A 16,064-nucleotide genomic window follows, 5' to 3' on the forward strand; every position below is an offset into this window, starting at 1 on the left:
CGGTTCCGTTTGTTTGTTGTTCAGCAGAACATCTGAGGTCAACACAACGCAATGACATTTCTGGGAAGCCTCTGATTTCTTTTTAAATGCAAAAATATTACAATGACTTTTTTTTAGGGTAATGTAACCAGTATTTCCTGAATAAATGACTGCGTACTATTAAGTCTTTGTGTAGAGCGCTCCGTCGGCTCATGAAGTCAGCGTCTCCTGTTTGTGTGACAGAAAATGTAAATGTAGTCCAGGGGTTTTCTCTTTGAATAAGCGTTATCATATTTACTTTTTGCTGATGCCACTTACTGTCAAGCTGTTTTATCTGTTTTATCACTGACTTCCTACACTTTCCAGAATATTATAGTATTGGTATTATATCATGCCCAAGGACACTTAGGCATGCCGAAGTGGAACACTGGGATCAAACCGCTGACCTTCTGATTGGAGGACAAACGCTCTACCCACTCACCCACAGCCGTACCTAAGATTTTTTATGTCACTAATATGGCACTGGGCTACTTTTGGAGACACGTCTGCATTTGCTCAAATCCATTGCAGGTCTCACTAGACGCGAGAGGCTAGACACCACTCGGTGAGACGTGAGGCCCACACTGAGATGGGAATTACTCGTGGCCCGAAATCAGAGCTCTGGAGGCTGCTCCTCGTGGAGAAGCATCAGGACAGTAAACTAACCACGCAGCAGGCGTCACATCTGAGATCGCACTCAGATTCTGTGATGTCATGAGCAACATCAGCTCCTGCAGAACAAGTTGAGCTGCTGCCGCTCAGGCTCCAGCATCTTATTTCCACTCTACAGACCTCAGGCCCTTTTCACATCTTCTCCCTTTGGCCTCGCTCTGATGGAGATTTGATGAGGGAATTATTACTGCGAAGTGTTCCACACGGATCTGGACACTATCAGTGAAAAGAACATTTGCTTAAGTACTGCACTTAAGTACAATCAGTGATAACTTGTACTTTACTTGAGGATACTTTTTTATGTTACTTTATACCTATTCTCTTTGACATATTTGTTCTACTTAGAATGCAATACATTATTATACATTGAATCTAACCTCTAACCAGATTTTACAATTAGTCAAACTTGCTCTTACGTGAGTACCTATAATAATTAAATGCACCAATACCTTATTAAAGTATTTAACTACATTGTTATATTAGTGTATTATTGTATTATATAAATAACCCAATAATATACAGGGGCTCATACAACAATAGCAAAACATAAAAACATAGAACCCATTACAGAGGCTGGCGTGTTTCAAATAGTCTTAACAACTTACTGCACGATATGTTTTTAATTAATTTACTCATTTGTGTCAAACGTCAGTCAACACTAGCTGTTTTTAAGCGGTGACTCATATGTCCTGGTTAACTTGACTCATTCATCCACGACTTGACCACAGTAGGTAACTCTGCTTGTTTTCGTTGTCAACATCCATGGTCGCTCCCTTCCATCGTGGTCGTGTTTCCTCTCAGAATCAAGAGAACATAGTGGTGAACATTTTTCCGCCATCAATTCTCCAACAGCTATTAAGTATGTGTTGAAGAAACACTGCATCATTAAGCTCTGGGTGTTAACCATTAAAATAAGAAAGGAACAAAAAGAAACCCAGAAAGTCTAAGTACATAACAAATTGTTTTGAAAAATGAAAATCTTTTATCGTCTTTCCTGTGAGTGCACACCACATTCCCTGAATAATAATGAATCAGTACTAAAATAAGAGCTCACACAGTTATGAACATATTCAGTAAAGCATAAGTGGATGTCACTGCCAACTGATTCATTGTGGCTCCTTGTGGATAAGAGTGAGTGATTGGAAGAGTGAAGAGCCCGTCACTTACAGTAGGTAACACTTTCCACCGAGCCCTGACGTGTGTTCCTATCTAGAACCTCCCTGCAGAACAAGAATATACTACAGACCCATGTGACCTCTGATAGTAGAGGAGTACTTAACGGTTTGCTGTCAGAGTGCACGTTTATCCAAACCTATTACTGCTCCACAGACATGTCCCTCACCTGGGAAGCTCCAACGACCTCAGAAGTGGACGGGCAGCTCTCTCCGCAACTATAAAAAGATTTCGGCGAGGCCACACTTGTTTGGCCGAGATAGCAGCGTGCAAGGGGGGGGGGGGGGGGGTCACAGCTGTGCGCCCTGACTACGCACGCTCTACCAGGGGGGTCAGGCAGCAGCCGCCGAATCCATTAGCACATTACACTGCCCTCTCAGCCAGGAAACGAGAAGAAGCCATTGAACATCCCATTTCGCCCTGCCGCACGGACCAAAGTGGCCCCCTAATGCAGCTGCGATAAGGTGGGCTCCACGTGAGAGGGAGAGGAGAAGGGGAGGAGAACAAGAGAGAAGGAGTGAGTGAGGGAGGGCAAAGAGAATATAAGAAAGAGAAATGAGGAAGCAAATGAGGCGTGCTCCACTGATGATCATTCTCTTTGATGGCGTATGGGCACAGCCTCCGATAGAGCGGGCATTCATTAGGGACAGAGAACAGAGTGCAGCTCTCCCTCACCCCCCCCCCCTGCCCGGTGGAAACAGGCCTAAAGTTAAGATAACAAAACCTAAAGGAGGCCGGCATCACACTTAATCCTGCTCCATCAGCACAATGGTACAACTCCGTATTCTGTCCTCGTCTCTTTTTTTGTATTTATAGTCCCTCTGAGTCTAGGGGGGGGGGGGGGAAAGTAAAGGTGCTTCCCCCCGTGGGAGAACCCTGTTGAGCACGTGCCCTGTATGCTTGAGTTGAATGAGGACATATATTGTATCCTCTGAGTACTTTGTTTGTGTTTCTTTGTGGGTTTCTGGGCCAATGCGAGTGCATGTGTTAATGCATTTGTGGTGTACGGTGAAATGTCCCACTGCCCGTGCTCCTTCGCGTGAGGATTCAAATCAGGTTCACGCTAAAGGAGCGGCCCCTTCGATAAAGTGCCTCATCCACTTGTCCCCGCTGACGTGTTATCCTCTTTCATCCAGCCGGCTCAGTTTGGCTTTTGATTTGTTGTCGCTCCGCACGCTGTGACGAACATTTGTGAGAATACGTAAAAGGCTTGATGTTATCGCGCCAACAACAATCCGAATGGCCTCTGAGGCGAATGAAAGCAATCCAATTAATAAACTTTTTGTTAATTCATGTTTATGTGTGTGTGTGTGTCAGCCAATGGTTCATCAAAGGACAGGCTTACAAAAGCTTCCACAATGTGTGCCTCTTTTATAATTTGCTTGAAATCATTAAAATAATATCACTTGCTCTCGCCGCCTCTCTTCTGGCGCTCGTATCAGATGGTGTTGATGGAGAGGAAGGGGAGCGAGAGCTGGCAGGGTAAGGGGGGCGGGGGGTGGGATGGAGGGAATATTTGGGGGCTGGAAATACTAGTGGAAACATCTCACTTGCATCTATTTTTGAAAAGCTTTTTTTTCTCAGAGCGGGAGAGTGAACCCATTGAAAGCGGCAGGGGTGCGGGCGCGCTCAGCGATTCATTAAAAGTGATTTGAAAGCTTAGACAAATTCCCTGCTATCTGCCCCAGCAGACGTGAAATTCCTCTGGGTATATTACATTCACTTTGGGCGGATGTGATATATCGGATGCCTTGTCCAATAGATCCGCAGATGGACAAAGAGATGGAGGGAAGCGGCAACAAACTGTAATCGCTTTTAATATACCCCTGACTCTCCGTGATACGAAAGCCTGGCGTGAGAGCAGAGGTGTGAAAATGTCCATTGAGCAACACAACCATCAAACTGGACCTTATTTTGTTGTCCAGCCACTAATGAATAATCCCTTTTGGTGATATGCTAAAACATTTGAATCATAATGTTTGTCTTTCCAGTGAGACCTTGCGATTTAATCATAGTAGAAAACATATTTGGCCACTGTGTCACGCCCGTTAATTTTCATCCAGGGACGCCGCCACAGTTTTATGCTAATATTCCATTAAATTAATCAGTGGGCTGCACTATGTGCGAGCAAGACTCTGAAAATAAATCCTGTCACAACATGTTGCTATAGTAACGAGCTTGTCTTACCTCAATATGGATATTTTCTAATTTGTTGCTTTGTACGAGCAATTAGAATCATGCTCTAGTTAGGTGGGCTCACTGATTGATGAGATAATCAGCATTTTTCATTAATTAATTAAGTTAAATGAATAAGTAGTAAGTGGACAGTCTTAAACTGGATTGTATCAAAAGTGCAAATATGAGCTGCTCTCTTGAGACTTTCCAAAATTCTTTCAAATCTATTCAGATAAAAGTGGGCACCATTTTAAGAATTATTACAGAATGAAAAAGGTTGGAAGCAGACGGTGAGGTGAGATTCTTTCTTCATAACACTGCCGGAAGAGTGAAACACTGAAAACCCTTGTAGAAGGTTGTTGTTGGTATGTGGATGTCTGTGTGAGTGTGTGTGTGTGTGTGTGTGTGTGTGTGTGTGTGTGTGTGTGTGTGTGTGTGTGTGTGTGTGTGTGTGTGTGTGTTTGTGTGTGTCTGACTAACAAAGAGACGCTGCTCCAGCCTCACCTTCACATCTCAAACGCGGCAGACAACAGAAGCTGACATTGTCTCTCCTAAATTTATCTCAGTGCACAGAGACTCCCGCCTCTTGTTCCAGACACGGAACACCAGCAGCTCATTCATTTCTGCAGAAGTCTGTCAGTTCCCATAACATGCCCCCTATGGTTCCTTCGAAATGCCAAGTAATTGCAAAGGTACACTGCAATTACAACGCCTCCTTTGTCTTAATCACACACTTGTCAGACGGAGGAAATTAAAATTAAACTTTAAAGGCTCTCTCGGTTATCGTGTGTCCAGCTGGACTGCACAGGACATAACAAGAAAATCAGTTATACCTGATGACGTTTGTGCACAGGAATCTATAATGATCTCCTGCGGACGACTGATTTCCTGAATCATATTCATAAGCATCTGTTTAAGAGAACAATAAAAGCTGTATTAAAATGAATGGTGCTGCCTATGAGGTGGCAGATAATATGCACCCAGAATCAATTTTGCTGTCTATTGGCAGCTGTAAAGTATCTGCAGTTTTATTTCCTGCAATTACCCTTGATTTATCGCTTAAATTACAATACATGAATACCTCCCCTGATTATTTTTTGCATTCATCTGTGAGCACTAGTTTCATGCCGACAAACATGTAACGTTCAATATTGAATACATGCTATTAGCGTTGTAATGTGCTGAACTGTGCTCGAGCACAAACAAGCGAAGGCGTCAATCACTCTAAAGCTATTTCAAGTTATCGATTCCATTATTCATTAACTTGCCCTGCGTAACATCACAATGGGAATTCAGAGAATGAACAGGAGGATGCAGATTATTGTGAGGAACAAAGGGAGAGGGAGACATGTGACACCTCTGTCAGGTGAGTGACTCGCGTCAGGAGCAGCTCCTGTGAGAAATGTGTGTTTGTAATGAAAAGGCATGTCTTAAAGGCAGCGAAGACACAAAGACGACCCAGACAAGAAAACAAAACACATCAAACCCCTGACGACACAAACGCTCCCCCTCATATAACAACTTATTCTAAACAGATTCTAATAGACACTGTCAATCTCCCCATCTGTCACTCAGAGACTCCAGCATGAAATGTGTCTTCCACTGGAGGGAGGCTGCATTAGAGACAAAGGCAGAGGTGTGCTGACGTTCCCATGCGCCTTTGCGGTCTTTATAAACGCTGCTAAGGAGACAACAAGCTGATTCAAACAGTCAATTTGGTTGACAATGTTGTTCTATTTTAAAACTGACTCACATGTAAAGCCATATAAATGGATCGGCCTGTTCCGGGCTTGTTCATTTAGCCTGCTCGGCTTTGCACAGCATAATGGAGCCAAAATTGCCTCTGCCTGCTCAGGGATGAGGATTTTTTTTTTTTTTTTGGAAGGCAGCAGGAGAGTGGGATGGTGTTAACGAAAACAAACAAATAGACAAACATTGTGTTATTTTTGGCCCTGGGGTTTTTCAATACCAATATTGTGCTGATTTGGGAGAATAACTGAAAAATATAATGCAGACCCATAAATAGCCTCAGCCCAAAGTGTTTTCCGCAAGCATGGCACAAGAACCGCAGAGTGGTAGAAAAGGTTTATCCAAAAACGTTTATTCAAAAAGAAGAATGTAAGAGTCTATGACCTATACAGCAGACAACCACCAGGGCTCCATCAAGGCACCTTGGCTTCACTACACTGAATAGAGACTATGCGTAATGCTAACGTCAACATGCTAACCTCCTCACAGTGACAATGCTAACGAGTTGATGCTTAGCTGTGTAAAGGTTAACATGTTCAGATCTCAGTTAAACGTGTCAGCTATTCGATCCTCATGGCGACAGTAGATAAAGAGTCAGGAGATCATTAGGACTTATTGTCCGAACACAAACATCTTAAGAGACACATACATGCTGAAACTCTTCCTAGTTGCCTTAGTTTCAGCCATTGGATGAGGAATAACTACCTGAATTATAATTTTATCTCAGTGCAATTCCACAGAAGGCTGTTTGTCTGTTGTACAACACTGCTGCTGGCTATATTAGCATGAGATGTGTTAGTAATAGTAAGAAAAGGATGACTCTTAATGTTTTCAGTTAACCCCATGACCTATAGTGTCTAGAGAAAATACTATTTCCACTGATGACTGATGATTCCACTAATGTATTTCTATAGCTACTGGTTAGATTGCCATGAAACCTTATAATTACCTAGAATATAAATTCTCATGTTCTTATATCCTGACTGAGGCTCTTTTAAACGCAGAAGAAAAAAATGTCCAGTTATACACAAGAAAATCTGAAAATCTATTGGAAACTTACAGCATTTTTTCTTGCTTCCTAGAGGATATACCATTTTTGTTTTGGATTCCCCTATTATTACATTTGTATATGTGTGCATCAGATTCGTACAGGACACCAAAGTCCCAAGAGGCAGCAATGGATGGAACTTTAATTATTTTTTGTGCGTACAGTGGAAACTACTTTGGACACATTTGGAAAAGTGGTCTCAAACCTTCTACGTCAATCCAGCTCCCGTACACCAAATTAGTCGGGGGGTGTGAAGTTGCAGCACTCAACTTCATTTCAGTGATTATCTTTGACATACCTGCAGTGGAGTGGTGAAGGAATACTGATAACCTCTGACTGTTATTGCACAAGAAAAAAAAACAACACGCATGAATAAATCTCCGGTGACAGGACTAATGGTACAGCTGTATTAATCAATCTCCATCTGTTAAAACAGAAACGGCAGATTTATAATTTTCACACAGAGCGGCGGCCTGTCTCTGTCTGTCTGCTGAGGCAAAGGTGATATGAAAATAACTGCAATTGATGTGGTTTCGTACACAATGTGCAGACTTTCTAATTACCCTGTGCTCAGTCTGATGTGTTTTCTATTAAACAATTAAACAAAGTGTTCAGTATTGTCTTTTTGTCTCTCTGCCCATTTCTCTTTTTGTACAGCAGAGGAACACAACTGCATTTCAAATGGAATAACCTGCAACACTGATTCGATCCAAATACCTGTGTTGTGCAATAGGAGTAGACTTGACGTTGGCTAATTATTAATAATCATGAAATAGGATTATTAAAGTAATAAAAATTATCTATCAAAAATAATTAAATTATTAATTGAAGATGATCAGTAATCAAATAACAATAAAACCACTAATGAGAAAATAGGAATTATCAATTAGAAAGTACAAGCTGTCAATTAACAATGATAAGGTTATCAACCAAGAATAATGAAAATAATTAGTCTAAAACAATAAAATTATCAATTTAAGAATAATACTATCTATATTAATAATTGAGAAAGGGGGGCACCACCCTGGTTACCAGGGACCAACGATGTCAAGCTATAATTATCAGTCTCATAATGATAAATGTCAAATTAATAATGTCAATATTTTAATATTAACGATTACTTAATAAACAGTGAAGGCTTCTAAGTTCGAGCACAGGCGATCATAATCCAGCTGCAATCACATACATATGCACAAATAATCACAGACTACAGATACTTTAATTACAAAAGTATTTATTAAAAAGGGGAAATAAAGTTATAATGTTATTCAATGATTTATCATTTTAACAAGCTCCAATATTTCAAAGGTAAACACAGCAGCAGCACTTATCACAATTCAGAAAATACATGGACAACCTGCGGTCTACCTATGTATGTCTGTCTCTATGTGTGTGTGTGTCTGTGTCAAAGTGTCTCTCTGTGTGTGTGTGTCTATGTGTGTGTGTGTGAAATAAAGTTAGTGTTATTTAATGATTCATCATCTTAACAAACTCCCATATTTCAAAGATAACAACAGCAGCTTATCACAATTTAGAACACGCATGTAACCTCTGGTCCATCTATGTGTCTCTGTGTGTGTGTGTGTCTGTCTGTGTCTATCAATGTGTGTGTGTGTGTGTGTGTGTGTGTGTGTGTGTGTGTGTGTGTGTGTGTGTGTGTGTGTGTGTGTGTGTGTGTGTGTGTGTGTGTGCGAGAGAGAGAAAAAGAAGGGGGGTGGCGATGACGCGTAGTGACATCACATCTAAGATGGAGGCCGATCATGATTCGTGGAATCAAGGCCTAAAAACTCTCAAAATGGCGGATTGACTACAAAACAAGATGGCGGAGCCGTTATGAATTTAGAGCCAGGATGGGAGGAGAGAGAGAGCGGAGGCGTGGCAATAATAGACTCAAAATGGTGGGTTTAACTTAACGTTATCCAAAATGGAGAATATGTTAATGACACCATGTGGCCGGAGCGCACACTGGTGGTCGTCACATGAATTACACAAAGGAAATTTTAGACAAAGAGAATTCTTATCTCTGCTTGGCTTTGGGGCCGAATGGTTTCCAGATGTGTTCAGCCTCTCTAAGCATAGATTTAACTATGTGACATGACCTGTATTATAAATACAGGTCAGGAGTGTGTATAGGTCGGTTTAGAAGGAGAGAGAGAGAGAGAGAGAGAGAGAGAGAGAGAGAGAGAGAGAGAACATGAGAAAACATGTAAGGAGAGTCCAAAGAAGCTCTTAAAAATACGTCTGAGATGAGTTAACAGTGATTCACCCCTCAGCCCTCAAGCGAGCGTTGTGGGCCGAGGTTCTGATCGGTGAAATCACTGCAGACTCACACAGACGTTAACAGTGCGGGCGGAGGCGCTTCTCGCGGCCCTATTTACTGCAACACAAAACATTGCGATCCAACCGGAAACCGGAAGTAGCGGCTCGGAGTAGTGGCCGGCTAAAACAATGGAACACGGAAGTTCCATCAACAAAATACACTCAAGTATTAAATCAACACGCTACATATTAAAACTAACATCTGCCCAGACAACATAAGCCTCTTACTGTGACCGTGATTTTGTGGGTTGCATGCGACTTGGCGCGAATCCCCGGAGGTTCAGTGAATCGCTTGAAGTTTCTCAGACGGGCTCTCGTGAGCACCGCAGCTGGGCCGGAGCCGATCCGTTGTGCTCCGTGGCGAGATGAGGTTTCGTCTTCTTCTGCAGCAGCGGAGATCGTGCTGCCTCACAGGGACGTTCGGCTGCTTGTAGCCGTTGTAGATCGTGTGGAGAAAGAATAAAGTAAAGTCCGTGTGGATAAGGAAGCAGTCTGAGATCGTCCAGCGAGCAATTTCCTGTTTTGGTCTTTTCAAAATAAAAACGTCAACTAAGGTAAAAGAAGAAATGAATGAAATGAATTGAAATGAACAAAACAAATGTCTTATCGCCTCCATTAGTTACTGAGTCGTGTGGTTAGACCTCTTGAGGTCAGAAAACAACTTGAGCAGCGTGGAAGAGAGGAGGACAAAGGGAGTCTCTTAAAAATACCGAGTTAACTAGTAGAACCCCGGAGGGGTTCTGTTGTCGCTTGGGCATCTGAGTGAAGAGAGGAAGAAGTCTGTGAGTTCAGCCCTTTTAAGTCATGTCTCAGGTGACTCCCCCCTGGGAGGAGGGGTCAGGGGTCAGTGTGGCCCTCCAGCCAATTGAGTTGTCAGGATTTGGCCCCCAGGGGCGGGCTTACCGTGGGGGACCAGGACGTGATCTTTTGCCACATGGAGATAAGGGCCCATTCTGGATTTTTAAATGTAAGGGGTTACCCGAGCCTGGCCTAAGGTTTTACGACCCTTTGTTCTAAGTCGGATCACTGGGCCTTGCCCAACAGTCCCCCTTTGACCTGGGAAGTGGGTCGTTACCCAGTTTCCAGGGCACGCTAGGGTCGAGAGTCCAGTGATAATCCATGAGAGGTAATCCTTGAGTGGAGTTGAAGCATTGAAAGTTAGTTCATCATGAGGCATAAATGTCTTTGAGGCATGAGTCTAAACAGAGAGAGGTAATTGTCTGGGCAGACAAAGCTAAACAACATATATTCTAAAACACGGCGCACATTTCAATTTCACATAATGCTTATCGGCAGTTATTGTTAACATACTGATGAATTTCGGTGAAGAGTGAAATGAAAGAAAAGTGGAAAAAGGAACAGAAGAAAATGTTTGAGTAGGTGCTGGTGTTTTGAGGTAATCATGTGTGTTATTCTGTCAAACCAAAACATTTAGAACGGCGAGTCACGTTCTGTTGTTCGCTAACCTGTGAATATATGGTAAATCCTATTTCTAGGTTTGCAAATCTACAGATATTGAAATTTTTCTGCCAAGACTGAATTGCCAACTGTACCCGTGAGGGCTGCACAACCGTAGTGGTAACGACTTCAAAATCCTCAACGAGGTCTAAGGAGTTCACTACCTGAACATACGTTATACAATTTACTGACAGAGGGTCTAAAGCATGCAGCTATTGATGGAGTGAGTGGTTTGAGCGGTCTTTGTTTTAAAATTGGGATTTCTTCCCCCCCCCTTTCAGGTGTGGAGGTGAGAGGGGTTTCTGGCAGCGCCTCGGTCCTTCCCAGTCATTGAAGTCATCTTTAGGAGTGGAGAAGGAGGGCAACTGCTTCTAGTTTCGCCAACGGGGTTCAGTGTCTGGTCTCTTAGGGGAGCCTGGAGGAACACGTGGCACAATGTCTCTCATTGCTTCATCCACACATCTCCGTATTAATTCCTCTGTGCCAGGATGCATCCCATGTGTTGGATTTCGGTCACCATCACTATACTCCTGGTATTGATGAGGTTTCCTTTGGTTACAGCCCCTACTTCTCTGTGGAGAGGGATTCAGGTGCTGAGGTCGAAACTGTTTGTGGGGCTGGTTGAAATCCTCACCCCCTTGGTTTTGAGGGGCACCCTGTTGGAAGGGTCGTTGTTTCTGGTTCTCTTTGCTGGGGTTCATCTGGGCGTGGGGAAAGTTGTCATCTTCCAGCGCCGGGTCCACATGTGTTTGGACTTGAACTGCCAGAACCACGGTGTCGTCTTCGTTACACCCTCGGTTGTCTGGGTCGAAGCGATAAATGTCTTTTTCAAGGGGCTCTTGCCGCCGGTTGCGGATTTCCTCTCTTTGAGGGGGTGCTGAGTCATCAGTGTCTTTTGACTCGAATGTGCCACGGTACTCATCTTCGTGGCCACCATCTCTTGCACCGGGGTTGGAGGACCATCCAGGACGCGACCGTGAGTCATGGTGCGCCTCTGCCTGAGTGGCAGACTGGGAATCTCCTTCAGCCCTCCAGGACGGAGTCCTTCCGTCGTTGTGATGTGGATCAGCATGGCTCCGTGCAGGATGTGTTCCTTCTGGCTGGAGTGGATGCTGTGTGTCCGCTGGACAGGCATTTGATGTTGCCTCATAGCGGTCCCAGGTCACTGCACGTCTAGGGGTTGAGTCCTGCTCCCCCTTTGGTGTTGAGTGGGTCGGAGCGGTTGACTGCTGGGTGTGTCTGGCCCGCCAGATCAAAGCTTCCTCTGCATGAGGGTTGCGTAGCTGTGCTCGCAGCTTTTCTCCCAGTGTCTCTGTTCCGCTGGCTCCACCGGGAATGACGTCAGCTCCTGGCCCTGTCATCAGGGATCTCAGCTTGAGGGGGGGGGGCAGCTCTGTTTGACTGTGCCCCCCTTTCTGCTGACCTTTGACCTGCGCATGCTCCTGCCCCGCCTGGTCCTGTTCTTTGCGGGTCTCGATGATATGCCGCAGGTGGGAGTTTTTCTCCTGCTCCGCTCGACATGCTGCTTTGCATGGCTCTGAGCGCCTTCGCATGTTCTTGGGTCTGCAGCTCGGCTCTCTGCTGGTAGAGGAGTGTCAGTTGACCCAGAGCATGGGGTAGTTTCGGATGCGGGCCAGTGGGGTTGATGAGTGCATGGACAGTTCTTGATCTTACGATCGCAGGTACTTATTTCATACTCACTCAACTCACTCACCGCATCATTAGAAAAAAAATTAATCAGACTGGCTACAGTCTCTAATAGGACCTCTGGTCCTGTGGGAGCACTTGCCCCACGGTGTTACATGCTACTCATCTTCTGAGTGCGAAAAGGCACCTGGTGGACTGCTCAAGCTTGCTTGGATAAAGTGGGTAAAACACTTAATTAAAAACTACACAACAAGATACACAGGTGAGCTTCACCCTGTGTCTATAAAGTAGCAATGAAGGATAGCTCGGTGGCTCAATCCTTAAGACCTAGTTGGTCAACAACTAGTCTTCTCAAAACTAGTCTCTCAAATCTAGTTTGTCTCCTTAAGATCAAAAGCATGCAGAAAATCTCCTATAAAAATTACCAACTACTGAAACGCAGTCAGCAACCAACCATAGTTACACAAAAGTCTGCTTAGCAAAGGGAATTAAGAATAAAGAAAATTCAAAGAGAAATTAGTTTCGAACCTATGTCTCTCTTCAAAAATTAATCATAATTATTGTGCATTGAAATACACAACCACTGACATGCTATAAGCAACCAACCACGGATACACAAGGCACTAGTATACCTGCTTGGGACAGGTACAAAGGGATAAAAATAAAAATTTTCAAAGAGAAATAAATTCCTAGAATTATTTTTCTCTTTTCTTAAATTATTTATGATTCTTGTGCTTCGAGAACACAACCACCGATTGCACTCTGCAGCCAATTACGGATACACCAGGCACTGGTATACCGGTTTGGTAAAAGTTCAAATGAATTAAAAATAAAACTTTGCAAAGAAGAATACATTTCCAAAATAATTTTCTTCTTCAACAACGAATCATGATCAATACCAAATGAGAGAAAGGAAAAGTTTTGAAAAAAAATTAAAAAATTTCAAAAAATTTAAATTTTTCAAAAAAAATCAAATTTCTGGAAAAAAAAGAATCTGGATTATTGTACACAGTATTATGATACAGCTGGAGTTAGATCGCCTCACAGGGGGCACCATTTATGTTGTGCAATAGGAGTAGACTTGACGTTGGCTAATTATTAATAATCATGAAATAGGATTATTAAAGTAATAAAAATTATCTATCAAAAATAATTAAATTATTAATTGAAGATGATCAGTAATCAAATAACAATAAAACCACTAATGAGAAAATAGGAATTATCAATTAGAAAGTACAAGCTGTCAATTAACAATGATAAGGTTATCAACCAAGAATAATGAAAATAATTAGTCTAAAACAATAAAATTATCAATTTAAGAATAATACTATCTATATTAATAATTGAGAAAGGGGGGCACCACCCTGGTTACCAGGGACCAACGATGTCAAGCTATAATTATCAGTCTCATAATGATAAATGTCAAATTAATAATGTCAATATTTTAATATTAACGATTACTTAATAAACAGTGAAGGCTTCTAAGTTCGAGCACAGGCGATCATAATCCAGCTGCAATCACATACATATGCACAAATAATCACAGACTACAGATACTTTAATTACAAAAGTATTTATTAAAAAGGGGAAATAAAGTTATAATGTTATTCAATGATTTATCATTTTAACAAGCTCCAATATTTCAAAGGTAAACACAGCAGCAGCACTTATCACAATTCAGAAAATACATGGACAACCTGCGGTCTACCTATGTATGTCTGTCTCTATGTGTGTGTGTGTCTGTGTCAAAGTGTCTCTCTGTGTGTGTGTGTCTATGTGTGTGTGTGTGAAATAAAGTTAGTGTTATTTAATGATTCATCATCTTAACAAACTCCCATATTTCAAAGATAACAACAGCAGCTTATCACAATTTAGAACACGCATGTAACCTCTGGTCCATCTATGTGTCTCTGTGTGTGTGTGTGTCTGTCTGTGTCTATCAATGTGTGTGTGTGTGTGTGTGTGTGTGTGTGTGTGTGTGTGTGTGTGTGTGTGTGTGTGTGTGTGTGTGTGTGTGTGTGTGTGTGTGCGAGAGAGAGAAAAAGAAGGGGGGTGGCGATGACGCGTAGTGACATCACATCTAAGATGGAGGCCGATCATGATTCGTGGAATCAAGGCCTAAAAACTCTCAAAATGGCGGATTGACTACAAAACAAGATGGCGGAGCCGTTATGAATTTAGAGCCAGGATGGGAGGAGAGAGAGAGCGGAGGCGTGGCAATAATAGACTCAAAATGGTGGGTTTAACTTAACGTTATCCAAAATGGAGAATATGTTAATGACACCATGTGGCCGGAGCGCACACTGGTGGTCGTCACATGAATTACACAAAGGAAATTTTAGACAAAGAGAATTCTTATCTCTGCTTGGCTTTGGGGCCGAATGGTTTCCAGATGTGTTCAGCCTCTCTAAGCATAGATTTAACTATGTGACATGACCTGTATTATAAATACAGGTCAGGAGTGTGTATAGGTCGGTTTAGAAGGAGAGAGAGAGAGAGAGAGAGAGAGAGAGAGAGAGAGAGAACATGAGAAAACATGTAAGGAGAGTCCAAAGAAGCTCTTAAAAATACGTCTGAGATGAGTTAACAGTGATTCACCCCTCAGCCCTCAAGCGAGCGTTGTGGGCCGAGGTTCTGATCGGTGAAATCACTGCAGACTCACACAGACGTTAACAGTGCGGGCGGAGGCGCTTCTCGCGGCCCTATTTACTGCAACACAAAACATTGCGATCCAACCGGAAACCGGAAGTAGCGGCTCGGAGTAGTGGCCGGCTAAAACAATGGAACACGGAAGTTCCATCAACAAAATACACTCAAGTATTAAATCAACACGCTACATATTAAAACTAACATCTGCCCAGACAACATAAGCCTCTTACTGTGACCGTGATTTTGTGGGTTGCATGCGACTTGGCGCGAATCCCCGGAGGTTCAGTGAATCGCTTGAAGTTTCTCAGACGGGCTCTCGTGAGCACCGCAGCTGGGCCGGAGCCGATCCGTTGTGCTCCGTGGCGAGATGAGGTTTCGTCTTCTTCTGCAGCAGCGGAGATCGTGCTGCCTCACAGGGACGTTCGGCTGCTTGTAGCCGTTGTAGATCGTGTGGAGAAAGAATAAAGTAAAGTCCGTGTGGATAAGGAAGCAGTCTGAGATCGTCCAGCGAGCAATTTCCTGTTTTGGTCTTTTCAAAATAAAAACGTCAACTAAGGTAAAAGAAGAAATGAATGAAATGAATTGAAATGAACAAAACAAATGTCTTATCGCCTCCATTAGTTACTGAGTCGTGTGGTTAGACCTCTTGAGGTCAGAAAACAACTTGAGCAGCGTGGAAGAGAGGAGGACAAAGGGAGTCTCTTAAAAATACCGAGTTAACTAGTAGAACCCCGGAGGGGTTCTGTTGTCGCTTGGGCATCTGAGTGAAGAGAGGAAGAAGTCTGTGAGTTCAGCCCTTTTAAGTCATGTCTCAGGTGACTCCCCCCTGGGAGGAGGGGTCAGGGGTCAGTGTGGCCCTCCAGCCAATTGAGTTGTCAGGATTTGGCCCCCAGGGGCGGGCTTACCGTGGGGGACCAGGACGTGATCTTTTGCCACATGGAGATAAGGGCCCATTCTGGATTTTTAAATGTAAGGGGTTACCCGAGCCTGGCCTAAGGTTTTACGACCCTTTGTTCTAAGTCGGATCACTGGGCCTTGCCCAACACCTGTAAGGGCAGATGCACACTAGGGGATTTTCAAGTTTTGAACACACACACTGGACGATTTGGCCAGAACGTCAGAACACACACTTTGTAGGAAACAATTTCACATTGTC

The sequence above is a fragment of the Limanda limanda genome, chromosome 18 (genome assembly GCF_963576545.1).
Source record: "Limanda limanda chromosome 18, fLimLim1.1, whole genome shotgun sequence".
Taxonomy (NCBI): Eukaryota; Metazoa; Chordata; class Actinopteri; order Pleuronectiformes; family Pleuronectidae; genus Limanda; species Limanda limanda.